Here is a 6,000-nt window from a genome sequence, read left to right as displayed (position 1 = left end):
AAAAGGAGCCACTCCAATCAGTACTGTGACAGGTGACCTTTGAGGAGAAGCAGACAGATGTGTTGACTCAGTCATATCAATCACATAATTTTGTATTTTTTCCACTAGGTGATATTTGTGCCAGCAATGCATTATTGTCAAGTATTTGCAGCTCTCGTAGCCACAAAGCAAGGTTTGAAATGAGCGAAGTGTCTTCAGTTTTTGTTGGAATCATCCCTGAGTCCTCCCACATGCTAAGAAAAATACATATTTCAAGGATAAGACAAAAGGAATAAGAAAGGTGCACCCTCTTTGTTTGCCAAGCAAAATAACCTACCCTTGAGAAGGTAAAAGTGGGAACTGCTAGTGAGGATAACAAATTAGAAACAGAGACCTTACCCTTTCCAGGAAACAAAAGAATATCATTTTAAGCTTTGGTCTTTTACTTGAGTTCAGGAGACAAATAAAACCACCACCCCATATTCCTCAGTAGGAAATGGTGCTTCTAAACATGGAAAGTTTCATTTCTGAATGGTGGAGTTTCATAACAAACTAAAAGGAAGTATAGAATGCCTAGCACAGACCATGGGTTCTGGGTGGCTTATTAAACACTCCAGGCACACACCCTAGCTGGGTTCAGATGTCACAACTCAAGTCTGGCAAGGGTAACTAGGGAAATGAGCCAGCATATAATTGGTGTATGAAGGGGTGGTTCATAAACCAGCATGACTTATATCCACGCTTTTCTCATGTGAACCAGACAGTGCAAAGTTAAACTATTGAACTCACTACCACAAAAAGCAGGATTAGCTACTAACTTGGATGAATTTAAAAGGGTTCATTAAGGATAAAGCTATCAATGGCTACCAGTTCATTTGGCTGAATAGTAAATCCAGCTTTGGAGGTAACATGACTCAGATATCAACTGTTTAGTGTACAGAGATAGAAGGGTGCTATTACTTTTATGTTCTCTTGAGTTCTCATTCATACCTGGCTGGCCACTGTGGGAACAGAATGCTGGACTAGATGGACATTTGGTGTCTGGCTTTTATGTCCTTAGGGACATAGGCAGATCTGAAATTGCAGGAGTTTGGAAACCTTACACCTTTTCTTTGTATCAAGCTTGTGGGAAATGAGTCCTTCCAGCTCTTCTCATTAATTAATGCATAGGGTTTCATATACTTTCCTGGGAAGGTCATTTTTTCCAAATGTGACTACATTCTGTCTGCAATTTCAGCTGTAACCATTTTGTTTCTACTACCTGTCTTCTAATTCTTGTCTCTGTCTGTCTGTCTATTCTCCTGCCCAGCTTTACAGACTTTTTTTTCTGGATCTTCTCACTTTTCTTAACTATAAATGATTTGCTTCCTATAAATGATGATTGAGAGCTCTCAGCTCTTTCCTACCCAGAGTATACATCCCTATGGTCACCTGTACAATATACCTTCTTGATGACTTTTGCTAGGAATGCATGAGGAATTTGATTTTTGCCATTCTGATACAAAATGTCCTGATCTACACATTTTAGACTAATGTGTGCATCAGAGCATAACCATCCAACAGACTTCACACATCTCCAAACATAGTGGTGCAGTTCTCAGGAGTTTAAACATCTCAATACAGTTTAAAAATTTAGAATTTTAAAAAGCATATACTTACGTGCAAGAGCAAAACTCTGTAAGTAGCAATTGATCCAGTTGTGAATACGTGGTGAAGAATGATGTGCTTTTCAGCCCAAAAAACACACAGTACCCAAGCAAACCTTAAGGGAAAATTTAGTTTGACTTGTTTTCCAGTCTAAGAGTCACACAGTAGTTAAGTAAGCCTCGAGGAATATTCCCAAACCTGCCAAATTTTTGAAAGAAGCCCCAAGCCAGAAATAAAAGATTGAGGAATCTGTTTCATCCTATAGTAACACTTTTTTTTTTTTTTTTTGGGAAAGCGAGAGAGATGCCAAGAAATTGTGAAAACCTGTTTTTGTTAAAATCTAAGCCAGAATCTAAGCGAGAATGAATCCTAAAGGGAGTGATTCAAGATCAGTGAAGGGGTTTCAGTTCAGCTAGAATGCAGGCATTTTAGGCAGGAAAGCTTATTGGACTTGGAAGAATTCTGAGGATGCATATATTCCCTACAGAACCCATGTGGTTCTGAACAGATCCTTCCACTGCTTGCAGTTTATCAAACTTAATTCAAACATCTGCTCTTTCTGTACATCTGGTTAAAGCAAGCTCCCAAATGAGAGCATTAGAAAGTTTGTGGCTTCACATGTTGTATAGTCAAATAGATTGTCTCCAAATTACTTCTTCTGACAGAAAGCAGCAGCAGTTCCTGCTCTGTCATAAGAATGTGCTTTAGACATGCCACCAGCAATGGCCCCTGATGAATTTCATCTGTGGATTCTGCCTATAAGCTTGACTCCCCACGTAGATTCTCATCACACGTTTTTCTGCCTGCATTTTGCATCCTGACAGTAGAACAGAGTTTATCGGCAGTGGTTCATTTGTAAATGTAACCTTTCAAGCTTCAATATTTGTTCATTTCCCTACTGATTTATTTTTTCCCTTCCCTTTCCTTCCCTACCCTTTCCTCCTCTGGAACTTTCTGGGTGACATGGTAGGAAAATGAAAGCAGGAAAATCAAACTGTATTACACAATCAGGGGACCTAGCAAATCACTGCTATTTGAGGTGTTCATAATCTCTTTCTATAATCTACAAAGGAGGCTGAGTTTCTTGCTATGCAGTGGACAGCATGCCTGTGATTTCTGGCATTTTTTAAAAACATTTTTTTTTCTAAAGCCTTTTGTTCCAGTTCAGCTCAAAAATGCTCTTCTTTGTATTGACCTTATCAATCCTGGAGGTGTCAGAGTGAACGCAACCTAGCAATCTCCTAAGGATTGTGATCTTGTGGCAAGTCTCTACCCAGCAATTTTGTGGTGTGGCAGCAGTGGAGGAGGAGGAAGTAGAAGTACCCCTGGGGGAGCCATTAAATCAGTTTGAAGAAGCAAAAACCTTTAATGCAACAGAGCTTAATATATCTTCAGTGAATAATTTAGTAAGTTTGTTATATAAAAATCAAATGCCAAACACGTATCAGAGTACTTGCACTTAGTTTTTTGCTGTTTTGTATTGACTTGTAATGGCTCAAAAGGTACTTTCACAAGTGCATTTACCTGTACAGTGTCCACTTATATGTCACCAAAAAAAGAGAGAAAAGGGAGAAAGAAACAGATCATCCAAAAAGAGGACAAATGGGGGCATGGACGGTATATTATGCATATGTGATGAGCTATATGTAGAGATAGATCTATGGTATATGCATGGTATCAAGCAAGCAGATAGGTGAATCTATTTCTCCCTCTCCTATAATACTAGGACTTGGGGTCATCCCATGAAGCTGATTGGTGGGAGATTCAGGAGCGCTACAAGGAAGTACTTCTTCACATGGGCAGCTGGCTGGGCACTTTAACCAAGTGCCTGACTAGACAGACCCTTGGTCTGATCCATCATGGCTCTTCTCAGGTTCCTAAAATGTGTAAAACTCCCCCTCTACAAAAACTACAATAGCAAAAAAACATAAGTCGATATTTTCGAAAGGTTTAATGGACTGCCCAGAGGTCACTGACACTGTAAATCATGGGACACATGGCTTTTTAGGCCAACACACACACACACACACACAACCTGCTGCTGAGTGGCTGCTTTTCCCTATTGCAACTCCTTGCTTGTGGCAATTAATTGTCTGGTTCATTGGCCTCAAACAAAAGCTGTAGTTTTGCCTTCCACATGTGCTTAGTAAATTAATTAAACTAATGAATCAATTTCTTTTAGTCCTGGTTGTAAAGAAGCTTGCACACACAAATATGCAAACCCAGTCTGTGCTGCTGGTCTATTAAAGGATTTCCCACTTGTCAGTTCTGAATACCATTAAAATAAAAAAAAATAAAATGTTGAATTAATGTGCCGTTTGCAGTGTTCTCTCCCTCATCCAGCCCTGCTTGCTCTGTGACATTTATTTTCCTGGTTTGGGTTGCAATGCAAGAGGTGCACAACAGGTACGTTGCTGTCAAAAGTCGTGGCGCCTCCTTTCTAACGAGCCTCAGTTTTCTTCCTGCCCCTTTCTGATTAAATTTCTTTGCTCTCATGATTAGCTCCCTGTAGGAGCTGCGCTATGAATCTCTCTGTAGCCCTTGCTTATTATTAGCATGGTCCAGGCAGGTTTGGTGAGATGGAACGGCTATAACTCTGAGATACTGAATAGGAAGCCTTCATTTGCATGAAAATGAGGACATCCTGCTGGCTGCTGCACATGGATCAACTAATAAATATTTGGAGCATTTTGTTCTCATTAAGTATATGCAGATACAAGAAATGCAAACAATGCTTCCTTCTGCCGTATGGCATGGCATCTGTGGCAGAAGCCCAGGAAAGGACGTTTGTGCATCCAAAGAGAAGAATATTCCAAGAATAATAGAGGTGAACAAAATCTGCCACCGGGCTTAGGGCCGATGTAGGGGTTTACTCACAAATGCACTTCTGCAATTCGTAGTAGGTGTGGCAGGACAAATCCTGACTCGCTTGGCTCCCAGTCGCATCAGTCAGTGGCATACTGGCCGTATGTATTCTCTGTCTTATGCACATGAGATCCGACTTTTGATATGCCACTGCAAACATCGTTTTCTGGGAAACTGGAGCGGCATACTGAAAGCCAGGACTGGTGCGAAGGTAGTCATAGTCAGGCATCGGCCAAGTTCCTGCACACCAGGAGGGTCCCACTAACAAAATCCCCTGGCTTTGTTCCTCCTCTTCACCATTGCATCCTGCTTGGTTATGGCACTCTAGACTAGACAATGATGGGGATGGAGAGGAGGAAGAGGAGGAGAGCCACATTGTTCCCTGGCTCTCTCCCTGTCAAGCAAGTAGAAGCAATGATGAGGAACAGGAGGAGGAGCAATAGCTGGGAATAATGGTGGTGACACGTTGTGAGCATCTCATCTAAGAATTCTCAAAGAGCTGCAGCTGGCGCTACTGAAAGTCAGAGTGGTTGCGGGCATCTGGAAATGTAGGCAGCAGCCTTGCATTTGAAAGGTCTCCAGCTCCAGCTCTCTTTCACCCTTTACACAACAGTATCTCTGTCTTGTCGTCGCTTGAGCTCTGATGTGTTGCATGGATGTGGTCCTGACTCAGAACATCTTGAACATTGAAGCTGGGGAAGAAAATTATTCTTGCAGGGCTCTGTTTGTAGGAATAGCAGCTCTGGAATTCAGGCCTACTGAGATGTCACATTAATTTTCCCTCATAGTCAAAAGTGCTTATAATGGTGCCTTCTTGTGGAGAAAAGCCCATTATCCTGACATTGAAGTCTGGTGTGCTACTAGCCATTCACTGAGTATGGATCCCTCTGGAGTTATCCCTGTCTATGGAGAAGGGGGAGCTATTGGCAAAATTTATTCAGAGAAGTATGTTTTAAAAATCCCAGGCAATCACATTGGCTTAGAGGCCACAGAATATTGGCGGACTCTTAGCAGTGGGGGCAGAAGAAAAACTAGAGAGAAGGAGAGCTGGCTGGTTGGAATTCTGTATAGGAGCCCTCCACCTTTTCTTGCAGATTCCACTTGAATATCATGCTTTATGAGTGAGATAAGAGGCCAGAAAGACTTTCTAGTAGCACTTTTATCACACTGTTTTCCAGCAATTATTTCCTGCTGGCATATTTTAACACACACATGCCATGTTTAGAGTTTCTTTTTAGTGGCTTGGTATTAACCAGGCATGATCATTAATGAGCGGTCAGGGTTGGATAGGAATGCAATTTACACCTACTTGCCAAGATGTGAACGGAGACTGCCTGTGTGAATGTGCAGCGTAAGGGGAAAGACAATTTTGAATCTGACCATATAAGAATGAAGTATGGAGTTGGTTGTTCCTGCTGCTGCTGGCTGGTTTTGGTTGGCCGGTCTGCCAGCAGGCAAAGAAACAGGCTTTGCAATCTGCTGTATTGCTGCTCTCAAGGCTGGATAATG

Source organism: Varanus komodoensis, unplaced genomic scaffold (assembly GCF_004798865.1).
Source record: "Varanus komodoensis strain SLA01 unplaced genomic scaffold, ASM479886v1 scaffold1, whole genome shotgun sequence".
Lineage (NCBI taxonomy): Eukaryota > Metazoa > Chordata > Lepidosauria > Squamata > Varanidae > Varanus > Varanus komodoensis.
This window is presented reverse-complemented; position numbering follows the sequence as displayed.